The 17,706-nt window shown below is 36.9% G+C and overlaps 1 protein-coding gene and 1 long non-coding RNA gene across 9 annotated transcripts in view; one reads left to right on the plus strand and one right to left on the minus strand.

Annotated features, from left to right (window-relative positions):
- The window catches only part of LOC309644699, an 887,681-nt gene that overhangs the window by 247,443 nt on the left and 622,532 nt on the right, over positions 1-17,706 (plus strand). The window lies entirely within an intron of this gene.
- Positions 1-17,706, minus strand: part of ESRRG (estrogen related receptor gamma) — a 619,726-nt gene that overhangs the window by 73,123 nt on the left and 528,897 nt on the right. The window lies entirely within an intron of this gene.

Consider the following 17,706-nt stretch of genomic DNA (forward strand, 5'->3'; position numbering starts at 1 on the left):
ACTCCATGGGGATTCTCTGTGTAAACAGAAGCACAAAGAATATTTATGCAAAATTCAATGCCCTGTAAAAATGAATTAAATATGAAATTAAGCTGGTATTCAAGTAGCTGGAATGAGAGCCATAGTCACTGCATTACATTCAATGGAGAGGAACACAGTGGAGTCCAGTGGCCTCCCTGTAAGGTTTTAGTGGAGTAAACAAGAAATGCCATGGACTGAATGTTTGTGTTCTCCCAAAATTCATATGTTGAAACTGAATCCCCAATGGGATAGTATTTGGAGGTGAGGCCTTGGGGGTGATTAGGTTATGAAGGTGCAGCCCTCATGATGGGCTTAGTGCCCTTATAAAGGAGTTCCCAGAGAGCTCCCAGGCCCTTCCCACCACATGAGGACAACAAGAAGCCTATCTATCAACCAGGAAACCCTCAGTGAACACTGAATCTGCCAGTGCCTTGATCTTGGACTTCTCAGCCTCTAGAACCCTGAGAAATAAATTTCTCTTCTTTATAAGCCACCCAGTCTATGGTATTCTGTTATAGTAGCCCAAATGGAATATAACAAGAAGAAATGAAGGAACATTAAAAAAAAAAAAAGACTCAGCCATAAAAAAGAATGAAATAAGGCCATGTGCAGCAACATGGATGGACCTAGAGATGATCATACTAAATGAAGTAAGTCAGAAAGAGAACGACAAATACCATATGATATCACTTACATGTGGAATCTAAAATACAACCCAAATGAACATATCTACGAAACAAAAACAGACTCACAGACATAGAGAACAGACTTGTGGCTGTCAAGGGGGAGGAGGGCAGGAGGGAAGCATTGGGAGTTTGGGATGAGCAGATGAAAACTACTGTATGCAGGATGGATAAACAACAAGGTCCTACTGTACAGCACAGGGAACTATATTCAGTATCCTGTGATAAATCGTGTTAGAAAAGAATATGAAAAAGAATATGTATATATGTATAACTGAATCATTTTGCTGTACAGCAGAAATTAATACGACATTGTAAATCAGTTATACTTCAATAAAATTTTTTTAAAAAGGAGGAAGTTTAGAGAGATACTCTACAATGGGTTGATTCAAGGTCTAATATGAAATAAAGAAAATACAATGGTTTCCACCCCCTTCTCATCCAAATCTATATACCATTGCTAACCTCCATTCATCTGCCAACTGTGCTGCTAAGTATTTGTGAGGAAAGTTAATGGAGAAAAAGGAAAGGAAACCAAGAGAGAGCATGAGAGCCTGGTCTAAGCCTTGTAGAAATGCAGACATGGAGAACACGCATGGCAGATTCAGAACGCACTGCCAGCTGCCTCGAGTCCACAAGAGCACATTTTCAAGCCAATTAAAATCCAGTTTTCCTCCCCCAAAGTTGACAAATCAGACTGTTGGGGAATTTAAGACCTCGTGAGAAAAACTAGGGTAGAATAATCATGAGTGGCAGTGATCATAAAAAAGCACTTATACATAAATGATATACTCACTAAAATTAAAGACAAATATGAAAAGACTATCAATGACAGACACACTAATTAAGTCATGTTTCCTGTGCAATTAATTTCCATTTATCATCCTTTGATCTCTTGAATATTTCTAGGATCTTCCTTCTAGCTGGTTTCAGCAAGATGACTGTAAATTCAGTTTGAGTTGCTGTAGATAATAGGCATATGAAAAGACTTTTTTAGAAACATCTGGTTTTTAAACCAAACATTTAATGACACTCTTATGTTACTACTCTGAGCATCTTGGTTTTAATACAGTGCTACTCCAGGTTCATGTTTAATTGATATATAATGTTGAAGATTTGGTGGAGAGTTATACATAAGTAAATGTAAACATATCAAGATTTTCAGTCAAGGAAAATAACAATTAGGAAAGTGCTTATTCTGAGGCCAAAAAAGAAAATTGTACATTTAAGTGCTGTGGCAAGGTGAGGTCCATAGGCTGTACTTTTATTCTTAAATTAGGATGTGTCAAGAGTGTGTAAAAAAGAAAACACCAATGACATTTCCAGATGCCAAATAGAGTGGGTCTTGGCTGAGGAAAGCCTGTATCTGTACCAGGTCATAAATTTCCTGAAAGACTTCCCTGTGTGTAGCTGTTACAGGAGGGGCTCGCTGGGAGGTACTGCCAGGATGCTCACAATGGTCCACAAGGCCAGGAAGAATCTTGAAATCCTAAAGGCGCCAAGAAAAGAAAAACACGCTTTTCCAGCCACAAGGCGGCTCAAGGCTAGATGTTGGGAGTAAGTCTCTAAGTGTCACTGCCTCATAGAGAAGGAGGCAGAATTTCCCACGAAAATCTCCTTGCAGTATTCCAAACCACATTTTCTTACTCCTTCCTGCCAACAGGCTTGCTCTCTATTTTTAAAACGTAATCTGGGTTAGGGACCTCCCTGGTGGCGCAGTGGTTAAGAATCCGCCTGCCAATGCAGGGAACACGGGTTCGAGCCCTGGTCCGGGAAGATCCCACATGCTGTGGAGCAACTAAGCCCGTGCGCCACAACTACTGAGCCTGCGCTCTAGAGCCCGTGTGCCACAACTACTGAAGCCCGCGCACCTAGAGCCCGTGCTCCGCAGCAAGAGAAGCCACCGCAATGAGAAGCCCGCATACCGCAACGAAGAGTAGCCCTGCTCGCCGCAACTAGAGAAAAGCCTGCGCACAGCAACGAAGACCCAATGCAGGCAAAAAAAAAAAAAAAAAAAAAAAAATATATATATATATATATATATATATATATAAACATAATCTGGGTTAAACTTAAACTTCCAAATATTTTATTTATTATGTATATTCATAATTCCACCACAAAAGTTGAGGGTTGAGGGCATGGTGAGAAATGACACTCTAACTGAAATAGCTTCAAAGGATCAAAATACAGCCAGATGATTTTGACGTATATTTTAATTGCATGTTGCTTTGTCATGGCCCATGCAGTATATGTCACATGCCTGCCACATAGTAGATACTCAAAAATATTGAGTAAGTGAATAAATCAATTTACAACATGCTTTATAGCCATGTACTAATCAGGTTTTTTTTTGTTTTCATTTGTTTGTTTTTCTTTTGATATTTCTAAATCTGGAATGTATACACAGAAAGATATGGACCTCTTGTCAATTCTCTCAGTAATTCTTGCTTATCATGTCTTTCTTAATGCACTAGTATATTGTAACTTTAGAAAGGTATAGAGAGCTTGAAGGTGACAAAACAGCATGAAGCACTGAAAAAAAAGAGCGTTGCTGAAAGGTAGGACATACGAATTTAATTTTTCAATATTCATCCTGGTAGTGTAAGAGGAAACAGCATTTGATTTGCTGGGAAAACCTCAAATAGATATTAAGAAAAATATACTAATCAGAATTATATTTAGATACTAATTATTGAGCAAGCAAGACCAAGGTCCCTATACTTGGGAAATTTGATAAATGGAGAAAACCATTCTCTTTCCTAGACACTTTGATTACTCTTCTGCCTGGAAGCAGATGAATGAGTTTGATCACGTGTTAAGCTCTCTTCCAGTTCTAAGATTCTATGAATGAAATGGTGTACTTAAAAAGATGGAATTGACCCACAGATTCAGAGTACAACAACTGCCTTGGCAGTGGGAAACATCAACATACTTCATATCTTAAATCAGGAAGACCAAAGCCAAATGGATAGCATTAATGAACCAGAAGAGCAGAAAGCTTTCTGGCACAGGCCTCAGCCTTCCCCTCACACTGACCTTGGCCAAATGCATTTCCTTTTGTTCTTGACAACAATACAGCAAATAAAGTGCCCATGTTTGAAAAACGCTTCTAACTTATTACTGCATTAGGAAAAGATCAATGCCTGTTGCATATGGCTGTGGAGACTGAAGGATGGAAAATTAGGAACAGCTTTAGATTTGTGGGCATTTTACAACATAGAGACTAGATTATGCTAAGGAGAGGAGAATATGACCTAATAATGGAGATTTTGAAAACAAGCAATGAGTAGCTAAAACCTATGCTGTTACTTAACTGAATTTCATCTGGAGTTTCAAAATAAAAAGGCTAAATAGGATCAGATTTCAGTAAATATACCACAAAATAATGTTTCATCTCAACATCTATAGTCACCCTTTTTTTCAGAAATTACAGTATATATATAATGTAAATATGCACACGTATACATAAACACATAGATATAGAAATAGATAAACACACACAAATTCTAAACCAATGATACACTGTTCAGTTTCTGTATTTTCCTGATAATGATTTGTCTGGCCAAATGATTCTGTGAGAATTATTTATTTGCAAGATTTTCCATCCAAAGAAAACCCATGTTACATGAGTTTATATTGATATTTATATCAGGAGTTGCAAATTCAAACAACTACTGCAATGTCAAGTGAATAAGTGAAATGGACTGTGTGTTTAAAAAGTTGGTAGCTATTTAGAAATTATCCTTTTATTTTATTTAGGCCTTCATTATATAAGAGCATAACCTAATTGCATAATTGCTTAAGTTGTTCTATACGCTATACTTTGAAATTCTATTTTAAAAATGCTATTATCCACAGACATAGAAAACAAACTTATGGTTACCGAAGGGGAAAGGAGGTGGAGGGATAGATTAGGAGTTTGGGATTGACATACACGCACTACTGTATATAAAATAAATAACCAACAAGGACCTACTGTATAGCACAGGGAACTCTACTCAGTATTTTGTGATAACCTGTAAGGGAAAATAATCTGAAAAAGAGTATTTATAAACGTATGTGTATAACTGAATCAGTTTGCTATACACCTGAAACTAACATAACATTGTAAACCAATTATACTTCAATAAAAAAATAAAATTAAAAAATGCTATTTAGTAGGGTTTTAGGTAAAATAATGTATAAAAATATTAGGATTCTCATTAGAAATCATTTCAAACAAGAGTAAAAAATGAATCATCAATGCCCACACATAGCACCTGTCAGTTAAGAATGTTGACATGTTTTGATCCACACAAGTCCTCTTAAAGAATCTTGCTTAAATAAGCACAAGTCTCCATTGTGTTTTATAGTAAACGGCAGCAGAGGCTTTCTTGAAATTCATCCATTATGTTTACTAAATATCTTGACTTTTTGAAGGAACATCTTTCTGCCTAGTGAAATCTGTTGGAACCTGCAAAGTCAATTCTTGTAATACAATTGTTGTGTCTTGATTGTCACTAAGATTACACCAAATTAACCATCACTGGGAATTAGCTGACAAAGAACCACTCTTTTGTTGGCCTAGACCCTTCCTCCCCCAGCTTTTTGCGTTATATGGAAGAGAAGGTCTTCGACATGGCAAAAGAGTAAGATGTTGCTGAATGCTTTTTGGAACCGTCCTAGGAGGAATTTGGTTTTAACAGCGTTTTCTTCGGGTTGGTAGGTCATGGAATACAATGGACCAGAAGATACTGTTGATGGCCGGAGGGGGTGGGTGTGGCTGGGAGATGGCCAAGACAGTGTTACTGTCGAAGATATTATGAGAAAAGAAAGGGAAAGAAATTGAATTTGAAAAGACTCTTGAGTGTTTTAAAAATAAAACCTATACGTTTAAAAGAAGGTGGTCAGGGGACTTCCCTAGTGGTCCAGCGGTTAAGACTTTGCCTTCCAATGCAGGCGGTGCGGGTTCCATCTCTGGTAGGAGAGCTAAGATTCCACATGCCTCGCAGCCAAAAAACCAAAGCATAAAACAGAAGCAATATGGTTAACAAGTTCAATAAAGACTTTAAAAATGGTCCACATCAAAAAAAATAAAAATAAAAAAAAAATAAATACAAGAAGGTGGTAACAATCACTTTTCCATTAACTGTTTAAGAACATGCAATCACATTATGGAACTTTCCATGAGCCAAATAACATAGTACATGGGGCAAAAAAGTGAGTCTTTACACAGGCCATGACATACACTGGACAGCCAACAGTAACATACCATTAAAGCCAGGATCAGTAAAAATATAAACCTATTCATGATAGGGGAAAGTCAAATCTGTATACCTGCTGAACTAAATGGTTATATCATAATTCCTACAAAACCATACCACTCGAACAACGGGGGCCTCTGACAGAGAGGTAAGGGCTTCTTCTAACTCTGTGTATTTCAGAAACTCACTTTTACAAGCTTCTTATCTCTGCTGCCAACAAGAGAACTGGATAGGAATCCCCTGGAAGCTGTCATCCCAGTGACCTAATCAGTCAAGAAAGTTGCTGTTGGGCAGCAATGACCTCCCACCCTGCCCACTAAACACAGGGGCTTCCTGCTAAGCCCTCAGGGTCCCTACTGGCCAAGGAAATGGAAGACCTTGAAACTGAAGCCAAGTCATGACATGGCAGGTCAAGAAAGCACAGCAATAATAAAGAATATCCTTTAATGTCATAATAACATTTCCATCACAATGCTGAGACTGGAAAAAAGTACAATACTTAGATTTAAAAAGAAAGTTTTAGATAGTCATATATCTTGGTTTACTCATGCCTTTAGCCATGTCCTAAGGGAGATAGTCAACACAGTCAAGAATTTATGTGATTTTGGGGGAGGAAACATAGAAAAGTCACTCTTCTCATCATTCTTCCTTACTTCTCTCATCTGGCCACCCAATTTAATTTTATATGTGTATTCATACACACACATACACATATATACACATGTATGTATTATGTAGATATGTATAGGACCGATCAGAACTTTCTAAAATAAATGATATATTTTGCAAATCAAGGTACTTTGTTGTTAAAACATATTATAAATGGGAGAAACATAAATGCATTAGTAAGCTCTTCTGAGCATTTTTTTTTTTTTTTGCTGTGTGGCATGTGGGATCTTAGTTCCCCGACCAGGGATCGAACTCGTGCCCCCTGCATTGGAAGCATGGAGTCTTAACCACTGGACCACCAGGGAAGTCCCTCTTCTGAGCATTTCTTGCCTGGCCACTACTGGAATTATTCCACAGATTTCAAATAATTTTCCAGCCATGATAAAAAATTTGCATATTTTTAAAATGCTTACATTACTTCATGTACTTTACTCGCTACTTATAAAATCAAGGAAAATAACAAAAGTACTGTTTAGTATTAAGATGGGAAAAAAATAGAGCTCAGCTCAGTAATTCTTTGCACATCTTCCATAATATGATGTGCTTTTTAACTGCTGAGGGTATGATTCAAGAATATCAGCATGTAATGGAGTGGTTTTAAGACCAGTTGTATGCTGAATACTTGAAAGACCTCAAGGTACCAAACATACTCAGTAAATGTTCATTGTTAACAAGAATGAAACTAAAAATAACTGCAATTATTTTAATTATTGTTCTAATAAAATGACAGTTCATTCATCTATTAACACGTACTCAGTCAAAAACTGAGATAAATTTAAAAAGTTAAACAGGATACAGAAGGGGTCTGGTATGAAGGTAAAAAGAAATCACCTACAGAAAATACTGCTTGGTATTTTCTCCGTTTCCCTGGTGCTTATTATGGATTTTTTTTTCAAGATTGAGATACACTTAAAGAAAATGGGGAAATTAAAAATCTGGCATGGACTCTGTAAATCTAAACTGCCACATTTAGTAAACTGCTAATGTGTACTGAATTTTCATGTGAAGTTTTTAGCATAGGATTACACCAAACATTGTACTGTCTCTAAATTCGAATCATATGTTGCCTATTTAAGAGAACATGGTGGACAAGTCTGGATTTAGAATATAAAATTATAAAATTTCTCTTGAAATCAAGGACTTAAGCACAGAATAAAGGAGTAAATACATCCTAAGATAGTCCCCGAAAAAATGCGGGAGGAAATCTGATCTTTGAGAAAAAATACTTTCAAAAGGGGGATGTTAACAATTTCAAATAATGTCAAAATAAATGTTTGTAAACAGTTATTCATAATCTTAAAAGTATCACCATAACATGTTGCTACTAGATAATGCAACATAAATAGAAATAGAGGACCAATTATATAAATTTTATCAATCCAGTGACTGAATCCAATGAACACACATAAAAATAAAGCTATTTTATATTTTAAAAATTATTTTACTTTTTCAAGAAATTCCAGTAAGTAACAATATTCTACTTTTCATATAATGAAATGTGAATATATACAAAGGATAATTCAGAACCACAGTAATAATTCCTTACACTGAAAATTCAAATCTTTACAACTTTCCCACTTTCCTATATGGCATAAGTATAGTTTCTGAAGCTACCTGGGTTTCAGCTTCTTTAGCAAAACAAGCTTTAGCACAATCTTTCAAGATTCTGGAATAAAAATTGCTTTTAAAACATTTGAAAGGAAGAACTTTGAAAGATATTTTTGTCATGGATGAAATAGCTGTGGTTTTGAAACCAATAATCAATGTTTTCTTTTAAAGCAAAATAATGGCAAAGTTAAAAGGTACATTAACTTTGGCCATTAGAGGGATGTGTTAATTATTTTTAAAATATAATACCTAATAATGATACAACTATTAAGTGAAATCATAAAGAACTCTCCGTCAACTTCTAATTGTCCAAGGAAGCTAATAGCCTAAGTAACTTTTGGGTTTCCAAAACCTTCCTTTATTAGCACTTTTGTAACACTTGAGACATTTTATCCTACTTACAACTTCTACATCTGCTGTCCAAACAATGCCCATATGATGATTGAAAGTTTAACAAATAGTATCATATTATTGATATTTCAATATGGATTAGGTATTATAAATCTCATATAGATAGCAAACTGGCAATGGAAGTAAAATAACTATATATTTAATGTAAACAATTCAGACATGCATTCCATGGAATTCTGAGCAAGAAAATCATTTTTGAAAAATTATAATTCCACAATCTATAATTTTGCTTCAAATCAATGCTTTGGATCAAACTGAAACTACATTCAGGAACTCTAATGCATTTAGTAATAGACAGACAATCTACACCTCAGTTGCAGTGTCCCCACTCTGAAATTTTAAAAGAAAGCAGTAGCAATTTTACTGTAATCTGATAAAGAAGCATTTGGACCTTTGGGGAAGGAGTTAATGAATTATAGGTCTGAAACCAAGTTCCATGGATTCACTGTGGACTTTTATTCTAATAGTTAAAGTACATGTCTATCAAATTGCTTATGAGGACAAATTTATGGAAAATAAGCAAGAGTAGAGCTTTGTTCTTATTAAGAAACATGAATATGTATGTAATTTTCGCCAGACTAAATTAACCCAAAAATGAATGAATAAAAAAAAAATAAGGACAACAATTGTCACCAGAGAAGGCTTGCTTCCCTTCCTGCTCTTACAAAAGCATTTATGTTTAGAGTTTCAAAAAAGAACTCATATTTTTCGAATAAAACTATTTGGAAAGAGACAAAAGAAAAGGAATCTGTGAGGAAACCTTTACAGAGCAAGAAACATGCACAGTGCTACCCCCTGAGTAATAAACCTTTTTGAAGCAGGGGTAGCCTGTAGGCTTGCTATGAACGTAATACATGATAATTAGTGTTCGTGCAAGCAGTAGACTACTGCTGAGGTGTGTCCATTTCCTAAGCATGGCTCTATTTACCAAGGTTACATTGAGCCATTAAGCCAAATTTTACATTAAACATCTTCTGAAACTTCATGAACTCTGAATAGAGTAAAATCCCATTTTTGCAGCAACAGTACCAATATGAAATGAGTATGAAATATATCATAGATAGTTGTGCAAATCCCTCCCCGTCTTTGTGGGCATGTTTACATGTGTTCTCCCTGGCGAATGCTCAATCCCAATTCATCTGAACCAATATCAATACATAAATGGATTATACCTGTGATTTTACCTTTATTTTCAATCTAATGGTTTAATTTGATGTCCGCTAATCATTAGGGATTTTAGAATGTAAAATCAGTACAATTTGACTTTAGCAAACTTGCAAATTATACTATTCTTATCTTTCTCATCTTCTCGGGCTATTGTTTCTTCTATAACCTTTTAATATGTGAAGACCTGAGAGCGAGGAACTAATATATCAAACAACAACAACAAAAACTGGGCAATCTGGTTCATTTCTATTAATAAATTTATTACTGTGATTTAACTCTGGCATTGCCTTATATAAAATAGAAATAAATAGCTATAATTTTAATACCTTTATGTTCCAGACATTTCAAATATTTATCAATCTACCTCAAAGACTCTGGAATACAGTAAGTAAAAACACCCAAGTGAATTATTAATGTCTACAGAGCACTTTCACGTAGATCATCTCATTTAACTCATAACTCAGTGTTGTAAACATACGATTAATATTATTATTAATAATAATATTTCAGGCTCAGAGGAGATAAGCAACTTGTGATCAAGATCTTGGACCTATTTTTCTAATTGCAAGTGTTCTTTATACTCTTGTATATATATCTCCATTTTCCACAACTCTAGCAAATTTATAAAAAATAAGAAGAAATAGAAAAAAGAAAATAATAATAGCAGATAATTTACTCATTGATCTCCCCACCCCTTTGCCCCCCAAACAAGCACTTTGAGTATCTCCTGGGCCCTTCTCTGAGAACTTGCAGTCGATGGGAACAAAGTGAAGGGCAGGAATCTATCTACAGGACATGAAGTGTGTTATCACCAAGGTTCACGACTGAGGTTGTGGCAGGGAAAGAGAAGACAGAGTCAAAGGAAGAGGCAAAATTTAGATCCTAAAGGAAAGGAAAACACTGCTCTTGGCCAAAATGGGGAAGCCGGAAGAGGGAATCAGTTTCTAAACAAAGATAAGAAGTATGGTGTCATACTTGTCAAATTTCAGATGATTTGGGGAAATCCAAGGTACATCTCACAGAACCCCAAACTGAAGTGCAAGTGAGAACGCAGACCTGGTGCTGTAAACTTGAGCCACAATGCAGACACGTGAAAATATAAATGTAGATTTGTTTTTCAGAAAGTACAGAATGGAAGGGCTAGGACCTATCTTGGAAACTTCTCATAAATATAGTAGAGAAACAGTAAGTGAAACCAGAGAAGGAAACAAAGAATGGGTGATTTCAAAAGCAGGAGGGGGAAAATCGGTGACAACTGTACCATGTTAACCAAGGGAGAGCAAACCATTTAAGAAGTGCGATTTGTAAAATTTAGCAAAAAGAGTGGAGATGGTAAAATTGAAGACATTATATAATATCAACTTAAGGAACACATGGCAACATAACTATAAGTTATGATAAAATTGAGTATCTAAAAAACAGTGTGAATGTATATACTCTTCTAGATATTTTTTAATCAACCCTGATGAAAATATATGCAGTATCACAGATTCTTATCTAAACCAAAATCCTCCTAAAGGTAATCATTATTAATAGTATGATTAATATATAATTATATTATAATGCATCATATCAAATGGGAAACTATTATATCCTATCATACTGCTCTATTTGTGTCTGTGTGTGGGTGTGTTTAAAGGTGATGTTTAGTGTTTGGGTTGTAGCATATCTTTGCATTTTCTTTAACACACTGTAAAAAAAAGAGAGTAGCTCAGAGTCAAAGGAGTAAATACCAACACAGTTAAACTATAGGAATTTTAACAGTCTTACATCTTGTAGAAAAGCCACAAAGCTCCATGCTAGCAACAGTTCTAAAGTCCACAGTATGGGACTGGATTAATTTTGCTCTTTCTGTTATTTTTTATTAAATCTCAAAAACCCCAATGTCATATGAAATTTCACTCTAGAGTACTTTGATGTACTCTGAAAGTTATGAACTTAAAGAACTGTACAATCCACACTGATTCGGATGTTGTTTATGTTAAGGATGGGCAAAAGAATTTCGATAAACACATAAAAAGGAGTTCAAACTGGCTTCTTTCCTCTCTGGAGTAAGGAAATAAGAAGACTCCTGCAATCTTACACCACGTTAAACTGTGTTTCACTTACAAAGATCATCGATATGTTTTCTGGGCTGAAGATTCTGTTACAGACTTTTGGAGAAAATGAAAGCAGAGGGCAGTAGAATTGGTTCTAATGATGAAAATCCAAGACTGAATAGTATTCTGCGATTTCAAGTCTTTAAACAGATACAGTATTGTCTGATCCCTCAATAGGGAGCATGGAAGAGTAATAGGAAAACTAGAAACCCAACTTCATTTTACCCACGAGAGTACAGGTCACAGACAGCGTCTCCATCAGACTCATATTCAGTAACTAGGGATGGGCTGACAGCATACGTTCATTCTATTGTCTCTTAAAGCTTATGATGCTTTATTGACACACTACTCTTTCAGGCTTAAGCTTTATCGACACATGACCACTACCATGTGGTAAAGTGATATTCCTTTTATACAAACACTCAAACAACAACTGTGGTACCACAGAAAGATATTGTGTCTTTGTCCCCATTCCTGACACACAGCTCCTAAAATCTCTGGAACTGTCTGAGTGATAAATAAGGGTGACAGGAGCCTCTTTGGTTCTAATGGGGCTACTCTTCATTACCCCTAGATTGCTTCAGGATGGGGGCGTGTTGGTCAGAAAGACCCAACCTTGATTAGAAGCTTGGAACTTTCAACCACACCCCCTACACACAACCTCCAGGTAGGGGAGGGCGGCTAGAGATAGAATTCATGGCCAGCGGCCCGTAATTCAATCAGTCATGCTTATTTAATGGAGACCTCCATAAAATACCCTAAACAATGGGACAGAGTTTGGAGAGCTTCCAACCTGGTGAACATCAAGGTGCTGGGAGGACAGGGCACCCAGAGAGGGCGTGGAAGTTCTGAAACCCTGCCCATTCCTTGCCCTATGTATATTTCCATTTGCTGTTCCTCAGTGTATCCTTTATAAGAACCTAAAAATAGTAAGTGAAGTTCCTTCCTGAGTTCCATGAGCCATTCCAGCAAATTAGTGAACCTGAGGAGGGTCATGGGAATCATGGGAATCTGTGTGCTGCTTTTTGGTTTATGAAGCACTACACCTACCTTACCTCACCTGATTCTCATATCCACTCTGAGAGACAGGTATTGTGGTTTCCCATTTTACAAATGAGGAAACTGAGGCAGATTCAATCCATTACAAGGTTTGTGGATTCCAGTGACACTCCTACCTCAGTACCACACGGCTGCCTTCCTTACACACAAGGGACTGTCTGCATTCCAGCATTATTAAAAAAAGAAGAAGAAATCAATTAGACAAAGAGCTGCCACTGAAATAAGTTGGTATTGTTCAGATTGCTCAGTCTGAATGAATAACAGTCACTATGCCATCTCAATTAACGTAGGCAAGGCTGCAGGCATCTATCTTCTTTTCCATTGTTGCTTAGCTTTTTGACTAAAATGGTCAGTCCTGTATTGTTAACTGTGATTGTTTTTACAGAAGTGAAAAGAAAAAAAAAAAGAAAATGAACAAAATCAATTATAGTTGTGGGTGAATTCCATATATATGAGGCCCAACTTTACAGTTTCAATTAAATGGAAATACAGGCCCATTGTTTTAAAAGCATTAAAAGACAATTCTAACACTGACACTGGCCCTCACCCACACCCCAACCTTGTCTTCTTAAACTAGAACACCTATGACAACCAAGCCCAACACTGCCTAGAAGACTGGATACTAATAATGGCCAACTGTAAATAACTATCTGCATTTTAATTATTCCTCTAAAAAGTCAACTAAGTACAAGTCAACCACTTTGTACATTTCTATAAAGTATGGAAATTATCTAGTTTAAAGCAACTTGATAGAGTTCACAGATGTGAAATCGAAAGTAACTATGTATAGGTCTGAGTAAATTCCCAGTGAATAATTCGAAGATTTATTCTACTCACACTGACTGAATCTCAATAGGAGTTCGAATCCTGAAACACAAGGGAAACCTCTTAAAATTGGTGTAAGGAAGCACTTCATGGGGGTGGCATTGTGACTTTAAAGTTATGGAACTAGATCCAATCCCAGCTCCATCACTTCCCAGATGTGTGATCTTCATCTCTTTTGGGGCCTTATCTAGCTCATTTGTAAAATGGGGATAAAACCAGTATGTATCTCCCAGACACATGATGACACAATGAGATGATGAGTCTCTGGTAGAAGACACGTCAGCCATTGTTAGTACTCACATGTGCATTACAAATACACTTAACTATCCTTCAGACTTTTAGTTTTTCAACTTTTAGCTAGAAATTAATGCCTTTTAGGGACAATAATATTACTTATACCTTTTTGAATACTCTTTTAAGTAGGAATATTTTGAGGATAGCAAAATGTCCACGAAAATCTATTTGCTCAATGGTTCCATCAGTCCTATTATGCGGCCAGCTGTCCAGTCAAGAGGGAAGACCTTGGGCAAACTGTCTTCCATCACTCCCGCCTGTCAAGACTGGTCCTCTCCCTCCATCCCACCAGCTGACCAGAGCATTCAGTATCCTGGAACCAACTAATGAAATCTGATCACTCAGTTCACAAGAAAGTGAAGTGGAAAAAAATGACTGGTTTTAGCTTGAATCACAGCTCTACCACTTTCTTGTTGTGTGATCTTTGCGCAATTCATGAACACCTTTTAGTATCTTTTTTTCCTCTCCTGTAGAGTTAAGAGTGAGGAATTAGAAAAACAGCATCTCTAAAAAGCCTAGCACAGTACCGGGCACATAGTAGGTACTCAGTAAATATTCATTCTCTATGGCCTTCATCTAACTCTTTCCCAGGAAGAATGAACATAGCATGTAAAGGAAACAATTGCGAGGCAAAAAAAATGAGTCTTTATTGGTGGAATTTCAGGACTCAGTAGTATCTTGGTAGAGAAGCTATTTTGAGACCTGGGGCATTTTTAGCATCTGTCACATCACAATAGGCAACCACTTAATCTGAGCTGCAGAGAGTAGACTATGGCTAGAGGTGGTGTTTCCATAAACTCCTCTAGGAAAAATCCTGCAAGTACTTGTGTGAGAGTGAGAAATCTATCTCCCCTCTTTCTAAGAAAGATGAGAGGGACATTGTTTTCTAGGCAAATGTTTGAAAAGAGAAAACTAGTATGATTAGAACAAAACAGTATGTAGCACAGTAAACAATGTTTAATGATAGAAAACATGGCTTTTTTTCCAAGGTTGATATTATTACTTGGGAAGGCTTACTTGATGTCTAAAATTCTCATGGCACTCAGCTCTCATTACTTTAGGAACTCAGGTTAGCTCAAAAATGACAGGGCCATGATACCTATAGAAAGAGGAAACTCCAATTCGGCACAATTGCTAGTCTAACATAAGCAATCATAATTGGCCTTATTTATTTTTTCACCTGATAAAATACATTCTGAAAATCTGTGGAGAAGCATGTATAGTAAGCACCTGTTTATTTCAGAAAACTAAATTTCAAATAATTTAAAAAATAAACTGCTAGTATCAAATGTCAAATGTCAAATGCATAAAATGTCAATTTCTTGGGAAGGGTGCAGCACAGATTTCATTTGTTATGCTTTTAGTACCTTTCCTCTATTTCTGGAGACAAATAAATTTTAAGAGAGCCTAATTAGCTGTCTATTCAGGTACAACTCAGTGAAAAAGCAGACGGCATTCCTGGCTGTTTTTCCCCCAACTTCAAATTTCTTAGAATGCTGAATTTCTGCTTAAACTGCCTCAAAGCCCTTGAGATCAAGTGATGATTTTATTTTCTGCAACACCAGATTATGAAAACAATTATACAAAGCATCAATAGCATTTCTTCTCCACATAATTTTGGTAGAAACATGGGAGGACATTAAAAAAAAATCTGTAACAAGTTAGGTGTTTTAGTAGTGTAGGGGAAAGACAAGGGTTTGTTGCCATGTTTCATATGCATTATTTTGACGCACGCCGCCCAAAGCCAATTCAAAGAGCAATCAGGGATTACCCGCAGCTCCGTTTTCTCTGGAGAAGAACACACGTTCTTACATTGCTTCCAACCTTTACAAGCCCCATCCCTGGGGTCAACTGACTCACGGAGAAAGTCAGATGAGGAACAACATAAAACACGATTACTGCTCTAGTTTTCCCTAAATGCTCTAGGTAGCCGTCACTTTACCCTGTGTACACCGCATTCCACTACTGCCCAAAGTAATAAAGACTTCTGTCACCACGAGAGCTTTTCATCTTCAGAGCTCCTTTCTCCTCTCCTGATAAGACTGCCAACTCCACTCTCAGTAAATGAGCTCATGTGAACACTTTATTTTCAGTGCGTGAAAACAAGGGCCACTGCCCAGATTCAGAGATGGAGGGGGTGGTGCTCGGTCTTCAAAGTCAGATGAGGATGTTTGAAAGGGATTGAAACTGACCTAGGCAGCCTCCCTTGGAATAAGGAAGTTAAAGCTGAGCCATTATGTTCCTCCACTAGCCTCGCTTCTATTTTACAATGAAGTAAGATTTGGGCGGGAAGGGAGGGAGGAGGACAGAGCAGCTACCTCGAAACCGATTTCTGTTTGTGAACATTAAACATTTGCATTCACTTTGGCCAACACCACTAGCCAATATCAATGCCTCCGCAAGTATATGTGAGCTGAACGTGTGGCACAGATGGCTAAACCGTCACAATGCAGTCAATTCCGAAATAAGTGAATCGCAGCTTAGGCTTCCTCGTCCAAACAGTAACTAAATTTAATTTTTTTGCAATCAGTGGCATATGTTTGCATCTGTGTACAATGTGACTTGGGCCAAATCTGATATGGCCACGGCATCCTGAGTACTAAGGCTATATAATTCCTAGGGTTAAACGTATTGCAAATACCAGAGGGGTACATGTTAACTAATTAAGAATATACATGGCTTTTTTGGTCCCTTGGATATCTACCACGTTTGTATAAAGGTAAGAGCTGCTGACCAGCGGGAAGATCTTCACTGAGGTATTTCTAAAATGTTTAAACTTACCCCATCTAAGAATAATAATAATATTTCTAAAACTTTTAAACTTGCCCCATCTAAGAATAATATGTGGAACACATTTAATTTCCTATTTTTTCTAAAAGGGATTGGCTTTATCTGTCTGCCTCATTATATTCACCCAATTCAATGTATTCAAATATGTAAAAAGTACTTATTATGTGCCAGGCTCTGAGGCAGGTATACAGATAAATAATTACAGCTGTGTATTGTTTGTTTTCTAATAAAAGCACGAGCTAGACCCTAGAAGGAACATAAGGAAGAAAAGTTCTCTGCGGAAGTCAAGGAAGGTACTTGCGCGTAACTACACGCGTCCCACAAATAGGTAATATGGCATTCATGGAAGCGCCAATAAAAATCTCTTGAGTCACATGAATGGGAACTTCTCTCCATAGAACATTCAACTGAAAGCCCTAAAATAAATTGTTCATATTGAAAACTCACAGTATAAAACCTGAAGACAACAATTAGAAGCAACCACAAGCAATGAATTCTCCAGTGACCGGCATCTCACTTAAATGGTGAATTGAGGTGGCTGGGTGTCTAGCCAAATCATTTTCACTTTCTTCATTTTCTTGGGTAGGGTGTTTTGCTCACCATCCGTGCCCCACAGTAAGCTAGTGAAATAGGCTTTCTTCCTCAATGGCCAAAATCTGATCCAGGTTCCAATGGAAAAAAGGAGGCCTCATACGGTCCGGGACCTGGATCTCCTTCCAAGCCCCTTAAAGCCCCTATCACTTTCCTGTAATTCACTGAGTGGATCAGTCAGAAAGAACTAATTCAATGACTACTGTGTGCAAAGAAGAACTCATGGCATGTAAACTTTCTCAC

The sequence above is a fragment of the Balaenoptera physalus genome (assembly GCF_965194825.1).
Source record: "Balaenoptera physalus genome assembly, chromosome: 1".
In the NCBI taxonomy this organism is placed as follows: Eukaryota; Metazoa; Chordata; class Mammalia; order Artiodactyla; family Balaenopteridae; genus Balaenoptera; species Balaenoptera physalus.